Genomic DNA, 18,334 nt, shown 5'->3' with positions numbered 1-18,334 from the left:
AGATAGGGAAGTGAGAGAAAATATGATTATTCCCCCCCCCCCTCTGCCAAAAAACATGCACCCGGAACATAGCAAAGACAGGAGGCATAAACGAGCCGAAGCATTAAAAATTAGATTCGGTAATATTTCGGAACATGATGTAGCTTATGTAGACGCGGCGGGAGGTAGCGGCAGTTTTACGGTGGCAACGGCCGTCAGCGGCCGGGATATTCCCGTGACCGCTGTCACTCTGCGCGGGCGCAACATAGAAGTTGCCGAGGAAATTGCGATCGCATTAGCTTGCGCTGGAACGGACGCGAAATTTGTGATCAGTGACAGCAAAACTGCCATACAAAATTTTAGCAAGGGAAGGATCTCGCCCTTAGCGGCCAGAATCCTAGGCCAGAGAAAGTTAGATAGAAAAATTCAAATAATTTGGACTCCGGCGCACGAAGCCGCCCCCGGCAACGAGGCGGCCCACGAGCTGGCTCGAGATCTCTACCGCCGAACCGCTACGGGGCCCCTCGATGACCGAGGGAGCGTAGAGTGCACGCTAAAATATGGGGAGATCACGCAGCGTTATAGATTGGCTCGTAGACTGGTATCCCCGCCAGACCCAAAATTAAACATCAGACAAGCAGTCGCGTGGAGACGAGTACAAACTTATACGTATCCGCACCCGCTTATGGCGAACCACATGTTCCCCGAGGCCAGGAGCGACAGGTGTAATCTTTGTGATCCGAGAGGGACCCTCGACCACATAATATGGGAATGTCCGTACTCTTCCGGGGGAACGCACAAAATAGGTAGTAGAGACACCTGGGAGACCCTGCTGCGCAGCTCAGACTCTGAGCTGCAGCTCCGGCTCGTCCAACTGGCTGAAGAGGCTGCTGGGACCCAAGACCTCCCAGCCTGCATCTGAGGCGGCGGCACTCGGGCCCTGACCTGCGTGTCGGGGGGTGGGTAGACCACCTTATCCGTTGGAAAATAAAGTTTATTGTATCTATCTATCCCACACTACCCCTCCCTCTGTGAGGGCGCCGGCGGCACTAGCCTGCCAGTAGGCGCGGTGGTTTCGGTCTCACATTCTTTTTTTCTATATATCGCGAAAAACAAAATACGTATGGAGCTTCGCAAATATTTCGCGTTAGGGAGTACCATAATCGTCGCACATTCTTCATCTTTCAGTTCGTTCTATACAGCACTTTTACTTTTGCAGCACAGTTTACAGTAGACCGACAGATAAACAACACGTTCTTACTTCTCCTATATCCTTAAGTAAATAGTCACGAAACATGATATCATTAATTATTTCAGCTGTAATATTATTGTTATCACTATTTCGGCTATTCCCTGTGCTCTCTTATTATTCTACTACTCGCCTCTTCGCCGCTAGCCTGTTGTGGGTCGGTGCTATATGTCTTCATCGTCTTCACGAGCGCGCTTCCGCGTGCAACCAGACTAGCGAACCAGGAGGGAACGATGCCGCAGGTCGTGTCCCAGCGTCGCCCCTCGCAGCCGCTCGCAGAAGACCCCTCGGCTTCGAAGATGCCGCGAAGCCGCTCTCGCATTGTCGCGCCGTCCATGGCCGAGGCTCCAAACGAGGCGACGCGACCACCTGAGAGCCACCGGAAACCGCTACGTGCTACGACGGCCGCCTCGGCGCCGCAGGATAACGAAATGCTGCTTGAAGGTGAGTTGACAGGAAGCGAGCTTACCGAGTACATTACGTGCGGCGCCACTGACGTGCACGAACCGCAATGCGGCTGATCTCATCCGGGAATGATGTAGTCTAAGTATATGGAGTTTTAGAAGTAACTCATCCTATCTCCCTTGCGCACCTAAAACGCCACACGCTGATTGCGTTCCTTTGTACCCCTTCTAGGTTCTTTCGTATGCCTTTTTTGAGTTATTTCGTAAGCCCGGCGGTTTGCATCTCCTATCTTTTGTTGCGCATATCTAAAACTCCCTAATGCAAGAACTGGTTTTGGGTGCACATTAAACGGACAAAAGAGAACTATTAGGTGAGCTGTAGTGGTAAATTACCCTTCTGCAACAGATAAAGAAAAGTCACCTGTACCTTGAGAGAATGCTTCGTAATGTACATGACATGGTCGCGCGTGCCATTTTTAAGGCCAAAGCCCTAAAGGCCCCCTCGCCACATCTGGCCATTCGGAGCTAACAAGCGCAGTGCATACAATGCGCGCTAACGATCGTGTCTGTTAAGTGTCTGTTAACGATCGTGTCTGCTAATTTCAAGTCGAGCGACATTTGCCCTTCTCGCGACCGCCGCGCTCCACGCCGGATGGTGAAGTAACGTGCTATAGAGCGCCTACGTATATGTCTTTGTGCTGTGACGTCGCTCATAGCGACACGTGACTTCGAGATTTATTCAAGGTAACATCTCTTGTTTGTATAATATGTTGGTTGAATATACGAAATAATGCTTAGAGAAATAATAAAACACACAAACCGAATGTCAGTGTGTTCTTGTTTTACTTCGCACCGCAGCAAGAGATTTGCACTTCCGTTTCGTCTGCTTGTTCTCACGTCTTGCAGTCGTGCGGCAGATACCGAAGCTATGCCATTTCCTACCGTGTTCTGGCACGCCATCATGCTCTGTGAACCTCTTAGGTCTGCCTCAGTATACCTGTAGCACTGACTTGAATCGCTAGTCAGGCGTCCTTGTGCATAGCGCGCAAAATCGTGCGCTGCACAAAACGAGACCATCGCAACAGCACGCACGCGACGCCATCAGCGGAAGTGCGCCGCGCCGCAAAAAAGTAAAAAGAACTTTGTTAACCTTGTAATATGAAGGCGGGGCCCGTGACGTACGCGTCACGGCGATCCTCGAGCTCCGATATTAAAGGAGAACGCAGGGCAGGAATTTCCCTCGCGGAGGCAAGACGGGGAAAGTTGAGAGTGTCGCTTTTGGTAGTGGCACTCGCCTCCGGAAATCTTGGCTTCGCAGCACTGAAATATTTCTATCTCGGCTATTAATGAAACGATTTCAAAAATTTTTGCTGCAGGACGCTCCTTAGAGAATTTTCTATGTGGCCTGGGGAGGGGCATTTAAGTGGCTCGCTACGCGATAGGCTTGAAAAAAATGTGACGTCTGGTCGAGTGGTAAAAAAAGAAAAAAACATGACCTCCAAGTGAGCGGATGGTGGAGAGGGGAACGAGCTGCGCCCGCAGACAGAAAGAGGTCTTGCGTCGCTGACGTCATGCGGTGGCGGCGGCGGTCGTGGCGACAGTGGACTGAGATGCGAGAGAGACGGCGATGGAGGGCGATAGCCCGGGGCCTAGTGCATATTGCAGCAGGCCGCGCAAGTACGCTATGGCCGAGAATGCTCGCCAAGCGAGAAACAAGGTGCGCCGTGCGAAGCAGTGTGAGGAAGGCGTTCGACCGCGGGTGCTGCTTTTCCCTGGTGAGGGGATCCAGTGTAGTTGTGTACTGCTTCTGTTACACATTTGTAACAGTTACGGACGACAAGTGTTCTGCACCATTAAGTAGTGCGTTAAGGGCTCGAATGTGTCCTTGAGGAGGTCGACCTAAAGTGCAAAAGGTGTACATCACGCAGCGGCTCGTTATGTCTTGCAAGAAGTCTGAGCTCGCCGCTAGTGTAACTTAATGTTTTACCAAGTGCGCAGCAGGCTTCTGTCTTCACGTCTTACAGGAGTGTAGGACGCTACCAAACTTTTTGTTCTGTTTACAGCTTACACTGTGCTGCTGGTGATTAGCGGACAAAAATGAAGCACAGCTTTTCACCGTGTTGGTCGCACAACAATATTGCTGCCTTGATGAGGACAGCGCATGCCTCCTATAGGCCAGAAAAGACGCAAAAAAGATTAGCGGGTACCATCTAATGCGGTACGACGTGGCACCACCTGATATGGGGGTACCAGGTCGTGGCACTCCCTTGTAATTTCCACACCGGGTCTCTGTGACGGCAAGGGTTTTCATAACGTCTTCTCGGGCCTATTACTTTGTCGACAAGAGTGGGCTACAATACAGTCGACAGACGTCTGACTTAACGAGTGAAGTGCAACTGATGACAGTCTGCTCCGGACCACCGTCAGTTGGATTTCACTCCTCGAAGAGGCAGGATGTGTGTCGAGTGAACTTCTTAGCCACACTTATCAATGTGGCGAACGCGGTTTAAGTCATGGATCAGTGACGTCAAACAGGGGTGAGTTAATGCTGGTGCATTTTTCTCACATTTATTACTAAATTGCCAATTAGGTAATTTTAATATTTATTTAACATCAGAGGACTCCTAAGACTTAGCGCACTCAATAGCGGTTCATTAACGATGTTTATTTTCGGTTTCTCACTGTGGAGCAATAACTAGTTTTTTTCTCGCTGCTCTCGTTGTGCGTATGCAGCGGAACATTTTATCGGTGGTACTGCCGAGAGGCCCCAGCTTATCGGCGAGAAGGGCATGCCGGTTCCCACAGCGACAGATATGCAGCCTGCAGTAAACTCCGAAAGCCCAAAAGTCCCGCCTGGCACTCAGGTATGCGGCTTCCTTTTTACTTGGCTGACTGTTGTGTCATGCAGGTTCGGGTTTGACCAACGACAATGCAAAGATGGGGCAGGTATTGTAAACGAGGTATGACCAGCCGCTTACCGATAACCTCGAAAAAAGAAGAGAGGGCGATCACTGCGTTCTGCTGGTAATAATGTACGGGGCAGAAATTTGGAGGTTAACAAAGACGCTTGTGAAGAAATTAAGTACTTCGCGACGAACGACGGAACGAGAAATGTTCGCGCAACGTTAACAAAGGACGACAGTGGTGTGGATTAGAGAACAGATAACGGAAGATGGTAATTTCGCCAATATGCCTGCAATGTGGAGGGATAACTTCTGAACTTTCGCGAATTTTTAAAAATGGCCGGTGCCACATAGCGTAATTGTAGTCCTTGAGCTGGATGACTCGAAGCGGTGGACTTTACACCGACGAAAATTCGAAATGCATAATCGGCTGATTAACAAGAATGGTAAACTATATTTTTAATTAATTACTTTGCGGCAATTATTGCAATTTACAAATTGTAGCCGGTGAATTTCCAAGGCGCATCCACATTGAATGAATTTTCATGATGGCACCAGTTTCGAAATACATGGCTTTCTAGTCATTTTTGTGCTACAATAGACAAATGAGCGTTGTGTTGAGAAAGTAAGCGGGACATCATTGCACCTTTACCGCTAGTAAGGTGGCGAATATATCTGAGCCCATGCAACATTGAACCTTGTTCCAAGTGGGTATGCGCTGCAAAGTCAAAGTCAGCCTAAAATCACCCTTTTCTTTTATGTCCACTGGACGACGACGGCCTCTCCCAGTGATCTTTATTCACCCCTGTCTTGCGCTATGTGATTCCAAGCTGCTTCTGCAAATTATTTAACCTTATCACCCCACCGAATTTTGTACCGTCTGCAACTGCGCTTTTCTTCTCTTGGCACCCATTCTATAGCACGTACGGTCCACCGGATAATCTGTTATACGATTACATGGCCTGCCCAGCTGCATTTTTTTCTCCTAATGAGAAATAGAATATCGGCTATCCCCGTTTGCTCGGATACACAGCGCTCTCTTCGTGCCTCTTAACTTTACGCCTAACATTTTTCGTTCCCTTCATTACATTTTCAGCCCTTAACTTGTTCTCGAGCTTCTTTGTTAACCTCCATGTTCTGCCCAATATTTTAGTACCTGTAAAATCCAATTATTGTACTTTTTTTTTCAACGACAGTGATAAGCTTATAGTCAGAAAATAGCAATCCCTGCACTATGTACTCCAACCTATTTTCATCATCACCAGCCTACAAATCGCCTACTGGAGTACCCTACCAGCCTACTGGTGTATCCGGTGCGGAAGCGGCATTTACTGGTCGGCTGTACATGTCGGACCGCTGCTGAAGTGCCTTTTCGATAGCTGTGGCTCGCTCCAGTAAGGAATTTAGCAACAGCCTTCGGCGGATTCCCAACAAGACAGCCAAACAGCTGTTATTTTACGCATATCATCACGCGACGCACCTTCTCTTCCGATATGCTTGGATCGGCCCACTGAAAGAGACGCGTCATGTCCTTCACGTACATCGTGAAACGCCGTCATTGGCCTTGTGAACGCGTGACTGAAGGGCTCGTGACGCTTTTTGCCGCCGATAAGGGCTGGAGAAAGTCTCCATTAGCTTGCGCTGGAGCTCAGGCCATGATGATAGGGCACTTTCACGGTTAATAAACCAATTGCCAGCAGCATCCTGGAAGCTGAAGTAGACATTTTTGAGTTTGGTGGTGTTGCCCCATTCGTTAAACGCAGCCTATGCCCTCGAAATAAGCCAGCAAATCTTGCACGTCTTCAAAGGCATCGTCATGAAAAGCCGTATGCACTCGTGGATTCACCAGCGTCATGTAAGTCGGCGTCACCCTTTCCTTAGTGTTCGCAATGGTCGCAGTTATCACATCTTTCTGAAGATTTGTCAATTCTGTTGCGAGGCCTCGGATTCACCGGCTTGTGCGCTGAACCGGAGTCAGTTCCAATTGTGGAATGGTGATCTTGCCAACCAGTGGGGAATCCTTTATAAGTTGAGCTTACCCAACAACCTCCACCAAAATTGTCACGCATACATTGTTAAAGCACACGCTGATCTTCAGGCGTTAGCACATTACTATGCACGAGCATCGACGCACCGCGCCGAGATGAACTCTTTCTCCTCTTCTTTCGTCCCCTGCTCTGCCAGACCGCGTGGCAATATTATTCTTCAACCCTACTGTTACACTTTCTCAATTAAGATCCTCAATAATTTGTTGCAATTCACCCCCAGTGTTGCTGAACAGCACAATGTCATCTGCAAACCGGAGGTTGTTGAGATATTCACCGTTGATCCTTACTCTTAAGCCTTTCCAGTCTAACAGCTTGAAAACTCGGCTTGCAGTGAATATCATTGGAGAGATCGCGTCTGAGGGCCTGATCCCTTTCCTGATAGATAATTTTCTGTTTTTGTTGTGTATAAGCCAGGCAGATCTGTTGTCTTTGTAGACATTTCCCATGATACTCACGTATGTCTGCTGTATTATTTGAGTACGCAATGCCTCCATGACTGCTGGTACTTTTAAAGAACCAAAAGCCTTTTCTTAATATATAAAAACCATGTAGAGAGTTTTATTGTACTCCGTAGACTTCTCATTTACTTGTTTGATGGTATAGATGTGACCTATTGTAGCTTATTCTTTCCTGAAGCCAGCCTCTTCCCGTGGCAAATTAAAGTCAACTGTTGCCCTGAGTCTACTGAATATTATCTTGGTGTATAATGGCGTGCGTACTTATTTATTATTTTCAGAGGACTGCATTTAACTCACTAAAAACTTAATCTGGTCGCTAAGCGGGGGTGTTGCCGGCATTATTTCGAACTTACTCGAACGTTAGCGTTGATTCTATCTGTTGTGTATGTTCTCGCTGAACCTTGTTTAATCAGATTTTATGTGAGACACAAATTGTTCTTTCTGGAAGGCCCGCGGGCACCACAGATTACGCTGGAAGCTTCGGCAGACATGTAAAGAATACGACGCACGTCAAACGCACATCAGATTTTCGAAGATCGCCGATTTTGCTGGCCGTTATCATTGTGCTTGTGTGTTACTGCTTCTGCTGTGCACAAGTTAGCTCAATAAAGAGTCAAATTTGTAACCCACAGTTATGACACTGCGTCTTTTATCACCGTCCCTACAACGTGACATCTGGTGGAGGTGCTTTTTCGTTCATGTACCAGACGTCCCCGCAAAGCCGTGATGCAAACCGTAACGCCGAACACAGTACCAACGTCGCCCCGGACTATCGAGCTAGCCTCCGGCTGCAAAATCTACACCCGTTGCTCGGGCTTCTACCCGTGAAGACCAGGAAGGCAAAGACCAAGTGCGTAGCCACGATGAAGGACCCAGAATCGTCAGTAGCCATCGTACTTCGATAGCCCAGGGAGCCACCAACGGCCGTGGATCATCATTTGAAGACATTTGAACTTGCCTGGAGACATACGAGAGGACCGCGGCGTTCAACAGCTGGAGCGACGAGCACAAGTTGCACCATGTCTATTTTTCTCTGGTTGACGATGCTCGGACCTTATTCGAGAACAGAGAGACAAGCCTAGCGACGCGGAACTGATTTTGTGAAACTTCTTGAATACGTTCACGAGTGTCGTACGCAAGGGAAGGGCCGAAGTTCTCATGGAAACACGAGTACAACTAACAAACGAAAACATGTTCTATCACGCTGGCCAAGACATACCTTAAGAAAATCAAACGGTTTGTAATGCAGGGTGTGAAAAACAGCTATTCATTGCATCGATACACAAGTAGCCCAAAACTACCGCCGAGTTTGTTTTGGAGACCGCAGCAATCGAGAAGACGCTTCAAATGCGCACCAAGGAATAGAAGCACGGCGCGCTGACAACAAACTACGCCGAAGCTTAAGAGCCAGGCACTGCCAACTTGCGTGACACAATCAAAGTGGTCGTAGGGGAAGAGCTGCTGAAGTTGTGCTGAAGATAGCAGACCCAGGTGACCTTTATCGCTGGCACAGTCAAGTACAAACTTCAGGAATCACTTGAAGTCCCAGAAGTTCCCACATCGCCGCAACCCTTGCCGGAAGCGGTCACCTACGCCGCCGTCACCCACTGTCTAGGTCCCCCTCCGTGTACATGCTAGGGCTGCGTAAAGCCGCAATTCCTTCGTCCGCCGCCCCCACCAGCTCGCCCACCCGTCACCCAGTGCAAATACCTAAGGAAGACAGAGGTATGGCGCACCAGACCACCACCCACTCTACTATCACTGCGGAGATGTCGGCCACGTCTACCACCGATGCCCGTACTACGACTTCGGACTATGAGGGTTTGCCGTGAACGCGTCGCACCCACAGAAAAGTAAACGGCCTCGCGATATCGACGAACACCTCGCCGCTACTCAATGAAGCCCTCGACTACCGTCTCCTTCGCCGCCACCAGGTCTGTCGCCGCAGTGCCCACAGTACATGCCATCCCGTGGCCAGTCGTCTAGTCCCTACCTGGAAAATGAAACGCAGCAAGCGATCGAGGTACTGTTGCTGTACATCGAAATGCCGAATATTCTCCACAGACAACGACGACGTAGCGACGACACCGCGCCATCCCGACGAAGCTTTGAAGCCAAGAACACGCCGACAACATGAAGCCTCACGAGGCGACTTATCAGCCACAGATCAATATTCCCTACCGTGGCAATACGAACTCCGACGGTCCCGAGCTTTTGCTGGCAGTACCTACAACCCTCCGTTCTACTATTCTCCACCAGCTCCACGATGCCACAAGAGTAGGCCACCTCGGAGTATCCCGCACATACGATCGCGTGCGGCGTCAGTTATTCTGGCCATGCCTTTACCATTGTGTGCGTTGGTGCGTAGCTGGTTGCGAGTCCTGCCAACGCCGCAAGCGTTCTTCCTTGCGTATGTCGTTTGCTCACTTCAGCCTATAGACATTTCAACTAGTGCGTTCTACCACATCGTCCTTGATCTCGTTGGCACATTTCCGACTTCTCTTTCGGGGAACAAGTGGATCGCCGTAGCTACTGACTACGCGACACGGTAATCCATCACATGGGCACTGCCGACAAGTTGCGTCACTGACGTTGCGGAGTTCCTGTTTCACGACGTCATCCTCCACCACGGGGCTCCACGGCAGATGCTGGCAGATCGTGGTCGGTCTTTCGCACGGCGTCGACGATATTCTTCGCTCTTGTTCCACACGTCACAAAGTAACCACCGCCTACTACCCGCAGACTGAACTTATAGAATGCCTCAACCGCGCGCTCATCACGATGCTATCCATGTGCTCTTCAGCAGGTCACCATGAATGGGACAAAAGTTTGCCTTACGTGGCATTCGCGTACAACTGGTCCCACCATAACGCTGCCTGCTTTTCCGCATTTTATCTCGTTTGGCCGCCACCTCACATTGCCCTTTGGGACACTACTTCTATCAGCTCCGCACGCTGCTACAAAATATGCCCGCGGTGCTACTGGTCGTCCTCAAACGGATCGTCATATTGCGCTGGACCGTCTGTCTGCCTCAGCCGCCGTGGTTGCTCAGTGGCTATTGTGCTGAGCTGCTGAGCACGAGGTCGCGGGATCGAATCCCGGCCATGGCGGCTGCATTTCGATGGGGGCGAAATACGAAAACACCCGTGCACTTAGATTTAGGCGCACGGTGAAGAATCCCAGGTGGTCAAAATTTCCGGAGTCCTCCACTACGGCGTGTCTCATGATGAGAAAGTGGTTTTGGCACGTAAAACCTTATAATTTATTTTTATCTGTCTGCCTAGCAGCTGACTCAAGAGGCCCATCACGAAAGCCACCACAGAACCGTTTGCTTCTAAACAGGCTCCTTGTTCTTTCTTTGGACCCCTTGCCGCCACGTGGGCCTGTCTTCGATACTTCTTTCCTGATACTCCGGGCCATACAAGGTTTAAACACGGGCTCATTGAGCTCACATACGAAATAACTCCGTTGGATAGTCGCTCGTCATTTCCAGTGCCCCTCACCGATGTAGTGCATATGAGCCGTCTCAAGCCGTACGCTTCAGCCTACAGCCCTTCCCTTGTCTAAGTGCCGAGACGGTGCTCCGATCGCGGGGGTTATGTTACAAGCGACTCCCTGATTCTCAACAAGGCGCTCAGCAGCACGACGAAGAGGATGATCGAAGGAGCTCATTCGTGGTCGTGGTTATTCTGCCATCTTGGCTTTGACTTCTCTGTATATATATTGTGAATATAATTTTGCCTACTCTTTATCTACATCACAATATTCAGGAACTCAACAAGTAGTTTTTTGCCATATCTAGGGAAATTCCGGGAATTTTTTCATCCGACTTAAGGGAAAACTGGCTTAGGAGGCTGGCAGTACTGGTCAGTAATAAAGGGATTTAAGTAATATAGTAGTGCTCTGCGAACCAGTTTTGGTTTCGTTTCCGTTTCCTTGAAGTTCAGGTCGTGGTTTTATGGCACAGAATCCGATCGCGTGGAGGCGGAACATCGCAATGTTTCAGCGCACGTTCGGGTTCCCTAGCCCATATGCTATGCTGCGGCTCATTGCGCGGCTCGATGTAGCAATGTAGCAGAACAGCAAGTGGGAGCCGGAAAGAGTGCCTAAACTTCCCGATGTTCTGCTGCCACGTGATCGTATTCACTTCACACATATTCTGCACGCAAGAATATGTGTGACAAAAACGCCTAGGTGTCATGCAAAACAAAACCAATACATGAATCTATCACAGTGCATGCGTCGCCAGTTCCTGCACTCACGTTAAGACAAGGACAATTGTAGAAACGGTTATGTCAGTACTCCCCTTGGTTCAATATTTGCGCTCGTTCATCCTCAGTGCATACAGGTCAGACCTACTAGCCCAATAATGAGTAATTTTCAGAGAGAAGTTCGCCATGCTTATAATGCGTCCGTATTGACAGTGCTGTTAGTTTGACCGCCGATCAGGCGTCGCCCGAACGAATGTCTCTTTGTATCGGAAGTACTGTAAGCAAGACACAGCAAAATGTGTATTCGGGGAAACACAGCTCTAATAGTTAAGCAGCTTCGCTTTGATTCTTATCTGTACATTATCGCGGGAGCATTTTGAAAGAATCAGCAGAGTGAATCAATTTGAATTCTTCTCTGCGTCCGACCAGAGCATGAATACAAAAAATGCGCTGGGTACTGTTCTGTCGCGCTCATGTCTGCACTTGTTAGGCCTCCACGAAGTGGCGGCTTTATAGCCTAACTCACCGCCATAATGGAACTTGTGGCGAAAGAGTAAGCGCAAGGATTAGCCGATAAGATGAGCTTCACGGCTTAGCACAGCATGATCTCATGGCCATTAAAGTTCCGAAGAACTTAACGTAGGGGAAACTGAAGCTGCAGAGGTGGTTTTAACGCGCTGCAATAAAATGGCAGCAGTAGGGCCGTTCAAGTCCACCGTTACATTTGAGAGCTTCGTTCGAGTTCTTAGTAGATGCTCGCACGCATGTGCTCAAGCAGTATCGGCATCAGAGATACGTATGCATGCAGCTAGACAAGTACTCGCTGAAAAGGCGCAATGGCAATGACGTTCTGCGACTGCGCACTTGGTCGCTGGCTTGTTTCTTGGCTGTGGCAATCGCATTTCGACTGAGGCGAAATGTGAAAACCCTCGTTTACTTCCATTTAGGTCGACGTTAAAGGACTCCAGGTGGTCAAAATTATACGGCATCTGTCATGGCCACACGGTCAATGGCATGAATCGGTCAACTAATTCGGTAATAGTTATAGTTAACAAAAAAGTACTAGACGTGCCAAGGCAAAATGGGCCGGGTCGAATCTGCATGCTAAATGACCTTGCAGACATGGTTCAACAAGGCGACGGTTTGGGTGACTTAGTGCTAAGCTTTGATTCTCTATCAGCGCTGCAAACTGGAAGCGGCAGACTTAAAGGCTCTGCTCCGCGCTGTCCTTCATCCGTGTCGGCGCACAATTTACCACGGAAATGGCTAGCAAAGGCGTTGCGACGCGATCGAAATAATCACTGCGGTGATTCGGCACCGCTGGGAAGGAGTCTCCCGGAAGACGTAGCGTATGCCAAACAGATTGTGAAGGCATGAAGCTGAAACCTGGGCAGAGAAGGAACACTTCCAGCGAAGTCATTGTTCGGGCAGTTGGGCCCCTTGGTTCCTCTTGTTCTCGTCTGTTTATTAGGAGCCTTATACCACTTCAATCTAATAACATTTGAACTATGAATCGTTATGAGCACAAGAGCGTTGTAATCAAGCACAAATAATGTAGAGCCTCTGTTTGGCGATAGAAATGCTGCGTTCACATTGAATTGATTCGTTCAGCTGCTAAACGGGTATTACATAATTGTGGACTCTTTTGCAGTATATTGCACTACGAGGCGCAGAAACTCTCGGTCAATCGCACCGGTTAACATTATTTACGGAAGTTACAAGTACTCATTGTGGTCGCTCAGCGGTTATACCATTCTGCTAGTGAGCGAGATGTCGCCAGTTCAATAACCGGCCGTAGACGCCGTATTTAGATGGGGGCGGAGTGCAACAAAGCGCGTGTACATTGATTTGAGGCCCAGTCAAATGCACATGGCTTTGGAGCGATGCGGACAAGCGACAGCGACAAGCTGCAGGCTTTACCGTCCTGGAGCGCAATCCGTCACTTGTAAGGTCACCGGCTTTTTGGGCAGCAGGAAAATTTTGGCTATAGACCGGAATTTCGCTCGGAAGTTCGTGCGGTGCCCTCTGGCGGTTACCGAGAGATTGCGTAACATGGCAGCTACCAATCCGCCCGCTCCGATCCAAATTTGGTCTTGTTATTTGCTCTGTAACGTGACAGCAAGACATAAATTGTAGCTTGAACCTTTTCTTATTCCCAGCTTTTCGTGAAGACAAAATATGTGTGTTGTATTGTAGTTCTTACTACAATAGTTTGTTTTAACGTGGTTAGTGGTGAGACCACCGAGAACGGTGAAAGTGTTTTGCTTTTAACCTACAAGATGGCGCCACAGCTCTTCATGCTGGTGATCACGAGCGCATTTTCAGCAGTGACCTTACGTCATATTGAAGGTAGATATAGTACACTCTGACTGAAACGATGGCCTCACGGCCCATTCGCGATATTTTGCAGGCGTACGATTATACTTATACAGCGATCAATGGAAGTTTGTCATTGATATTGGCAATGTTCAAAAGCAGAACCATGCAGTGACACTTTTATGGCGATACTCTTTAGCGTTTTAATATATGCTTCATGAAGTTTGTAATTAAGGAGGCATTTGAAGTAATTAGCTTAATTAGTAATGAATGCACTTGGCTCTACTGGAAATGATGTGCGCCTGGTGGGCTACTCCACCTGTAGCTACGTAATTCGAATAAATTCCCCAAGGAGGCCGTGTAGGAGGAGGCTATAGGAAAAAAAAAGAGTATGCAAGAAGAGGGTGTATTTTGCTGTAGTATCAGAGACAGAAACGCGTATTCTATTATATCATTTAGCCATGCTTGAGTTTGAAACAAGGGGAAGAAAAGGGAGAGAGAAAGTTGGACGCGAGACGATAAAGAGGAGTTGAAAGAGAAAGAGCGATTCTGCAAGTTTGAGTAGTTAGTGAAAGGTGGGAATTCGGAGAACACTGACTTAGGCGTGTGGGGACACGTATACAGTGGAAGTATAGATAAAGTGGGAGATGCTGCTCAAGTAATATACAAAGGGCAGTAGGCGAGGAATTTCAAGAAAAATGACATTGGCGAGTATTGGCAAGTTGGACATTGTGGGCAACGTTGTCCGCGACCACGATAGTGTATAGGTCAAGGGCAAAATCTATTAAAGGAATGGCAGTGTCGCCTCTGCTAGTTCTAGATGTAGAATATCGCGCTTCATCTGTCTCCGCCTGCTCGTCTCGTTCTTTGCACTTTTACTCCATTTCTAAGACATGTAATTAAAATTATTTTTTGTAACTTTGTCACCACAATGAAAGCATTAGAACGATTTAATATGCTTTCTTAAAGATATCCTTACATCGCAAGTACAACAGTAAACTCTAGCGACCTTCCAGTATAACTGAGGCAAAATGCCGTTTATCTTCGAAAATGCAGTTTCAGCAAGCGCCATTGACATGTATTCCCGCCTGTGCAACCTACGGTCACTATGTGCAGTGGGCAATGTTCTGTCAAAACGTCGACTCCAAATATCGACGGCATGTTCGCAGATTAGGTACGGGAATTATTCCGTGGAGGTGCTGCTCACAGCCCACATGCTGACATTCTAACGGGCCGAAATCGTTTCGATGCTTTGTGTAATCGCGCTGTTTCTCCTCCTCCAATATCTGCCAACTGCAGAAAGAAAAATCGCAACTTATTCCATTCCTGACGTTCGCAGGTCGTGCCTTTCCAGGGAGATGTAGCGTGTTTTTCGTCAAGGGCTCCACCCCCGCCTTGGCCACCATGGTACATACCGTACACAGCGCCGGCCTTGAGCCAGAGCACATCGAGTAGCTCTACAATGTCTCCTCAGAGCAGCAGTGATAGCCAGGGCAGGCGCATGGAGACGCAGTTTTTCATATCCGATAGCACTCGGGCCAGAAGCCAAGCAGCGCGTCGCTCTACATCTACGATGGACTCTACAATCAGCTACGACAGCTTCGGACGGACGCGAACTATGGACAGCTCTTCTCAGGAAAAGCGCACGCGTGTCGAGGTCTCTGTAGGTGCCGGGCGCCCCAGTATGGGCAGCGCATTTGCCTCTACGATTCGCGCCGTGATTGAAACTATACTTCCACGAAGCCAGAATCGCGAAATGACCATTGAAACAACTTTTAGACGAGGTCACGGTGCCGTTGCAAGCGCGGAGGATAGAAGCGACAGCACTGCGTGTCACAACATGCCGCCATCACTTCCACCACCTGGATCGCCTCTCCAGCCATTAGAATCATTCCCGAAGACCGAACCAATTAAGGTCGCTGTCGCTAAGGGCTTGACTGGCCAGCCCTCAGTGGAGAGCTTAGCGCCGGCCAAACCAGCTGCAACGACGACAGCTCCTTCGGTCTTCGGCTCAGCTGTCCCTGGCTTGTCTGTTACCAGCCCGTCTATCCCCGGCACGACTCGACGTGGTTCGAAAGCTACTGGCATGGTAAACCCAGGCACTGTTCGACGTGGTTCCACTGCTACTGGCCCGGTAGTCCCTAGCACGGCTGTCCCCGCACCGACTGTCCCCAGTACGGGTCGACGAGCTTCGAGCGCAACTGGCCCGACAGGTGCCGGGGTTGCTCGACGTGGTTCTAATGTTACTGGCCCGGTAGTCCCCGGCCCGGCTGTCCCCGCACCGACTGTCCCCAGTGCGGCTCGACGAGCTTCGAGTGCAACTGGCCCGGCAGACGCCGTGGTTGCTCGACGTGGTTCCAATCTTACTGGCCCGGTAGTCCCCGGCCCGGCTGTCCCCGCACCGACTGTCCCCAGTACGGGTAGGCGAGCTTCGAGTGCAACTGGCCCGGCAGGCGCCGGGGTTGCTCGACGTGGTTCTAATGTTACTGGCCCAGCTGTCCCCGCACCGACTGTCCCCAGTACGGCTCGACGAGCTTCGAGTGCAACTGGCCCGGCAGACGCCGGGGTTGCTCGACGTGGTTCCAATCTTACTGGACCGGTAGTCTCCGGCCCGGCTGTCCCCGCACCGACTGTCCCCAGTACGGCTCGACGAGCTTCGAATGCAACTGGCCCGGCAGACGCCGGGGTTGCTAGACGTGGTTCCAATGTTACTGGCCCGGTAGTCCCCGGCCCGGCTGTCCCCGCACCGACTGTCCCCAGTACGGCTCGACGAGCTTCGAGTGCAACTGGCCCGGCAGACGCCGGGGTTGCTCGACGTGGTTCCAAGGCTACTGGCGCTGTAGTCCTCGGCCCGGCTGTCCCCGCACCGACTGCACCCGACCAGACTGTTTCCCACACTGCTGCTCCCCTGCTAGGTGCCTCCCGCCCGGCTGTCCGGACACCGTCTCTTCCCGCCATCGCTCTCCATGCACCTTCTGATTCCGCCCCATCTGGCCCTGCCTCATCTAGCCTCACACAGTCTGGCTCAGCCAAATCTATTACCGCTACTGCAGTCCCGTCACCGTCCGCCCAGCAAAAAACGGCGAGTGAACCTATGCATCGAAACGTTCAACTAATTCCTGAGAACGTGTCGGCAGAACAATTAGCTGCCCTTAATAGAGTTCTTCTCGATGTTCCTCGGGAGTGGCTGCGACTGCTTGACGACAAATCAAGGGCGGTGACTGCTGAAGCGATGCCTCACGTCGCATTGCCTAGAACAGTGCAGAGTTTTCGGAGGTCAAGCGGTGTGCCAGCAAGTACCGAAGTCGGTGCCACTACAGCAAAATCCGCTTCGGTGGTGGCGACAAATCTGCTCAAAGCACAACTTGCTACTTCAGAAGCGCAGAATGTGGCTCAAGCTCATCCGGCTTCAGGTGGTGCACCATGCGCAGCGGCAGAAGGGGTTCAGTTGCTGAAATCTATCACTTCCCCCGCTAGTGCGAACGAGGCAGCTACGGCTCCCATTTGTCGATCAATGGTGACGACAACTCTGCTGCACGACGTTGCTAGTTTAGAGAACCAATTAGCTGGAGGCGTTCCAGGAGTGGGCCGCGATGTGAAGGCTTCCGGAGCAACACTGACTACAAGACGTATATCAGGGGTTGGGCCGTCTACGCTTGTAGCAAAAGCTGCTGCTACGAAATCTAGCGCGGAGAAAGTCTATCCCCAATCTAGTCAACAGGCTTTACCAGCCGTGCAGAGGCGGAAGTCTTCAGTGTCAATGCCGTCAAATGCCCCGACAGTACCCGGTCAGCTGCAGAAAGCAGCGATCGCAGGCGAGAGCCCGAAGGCGTCTTCCAAAGCAAGGACTCCAAACGTCAGAACTCCTAGTCGTCGGCCGTCCGTAAGTAGTGTCGGAAAAGCAGCGCCTATTGGTAAAGACCAATCGGTTCGAAGGCTATCCACACCCGCAGTGGCGAACACAGCTCGAAAGCTATCCATACCTACCACACCCACAATGGCGAGCACAGCTCGAAGGCTATCCACGCCTACCACACCTGCAGTGGTGAGCACAGTTCAAAAGATATCCGCGGCTACCATACCAGGAGCTGTCGCTCCGCACGCCACCCAGTTTCCAGCAAAAAAGTCTAGGTCAGAGCCAGCTATGTCTTCACCATCAGTTTCAGCACCGGTGCGGCCCGCTTCGTCCGACACCGCCATTACAGGGATCAAAGCAAAAGTTCCTGTACGGCTAGCAGTCGTTCCCGACCACCATAGAGTAAGCGGTGTGGGAATCTTGGATCAGCTGTGTGAGCAGGAACGCGCTGCATTGCAACCACTTCAAACACAACGCGTTGGCGCCTGTCACGGAAATCAGCACACCTTCGTCACATCGGCCCTACAGATAACAATTCGCCCCACTTCTTCCGGCACCACGACTGCAGGGCCCAGTACGGCAGCTCATGTGCAAGCACAACGCCTTGGCGACTGTCAGGGAAACCAGCACACCATCGTGACACCGACCCTACAGATAAGAATTCGCCCCACTTCCTCTGATACCCTGCTTGCAGGGCCCAAGACTGCAGCTCCTGTGCTTCCAGGAGTTGTCTTGGAAGTAGAGGGCTCAAACCGAGCCGGTGCTGATATCGAGCACAAGGTACAGGAGCAGACAGGCGCGACAGTTTCACCCATTGAAACTGTATTACCTCTCGTGGTACACGAAACGGCGCAGAAAACCGCAAGCGTAGGCTCCATCCATGCTCAGCCTTCCGTCATGGAAACTGAGC

This window comes from Dermacentor variabilis, chromosome 6 (assembly GCF_050947875.1).
Source record: "Dermacentor variabilis isolate Ectoservices chromosome 6, ASM5094787v1, whole genome shotgun sequence".
In the NCBI taxonomy this organism is placed as follows: domain Eukaryota; kingdom Metazoa; phylum Arthropoda; class Arachnida; order Ixodida; family Ixodidae; genus Dermacentor; species Dermacentor variabilis.
The sequence above is the reverse complement of the archived record's forward strand: the minus strand, read 5'-3'. Positions refer to the sequence as shown.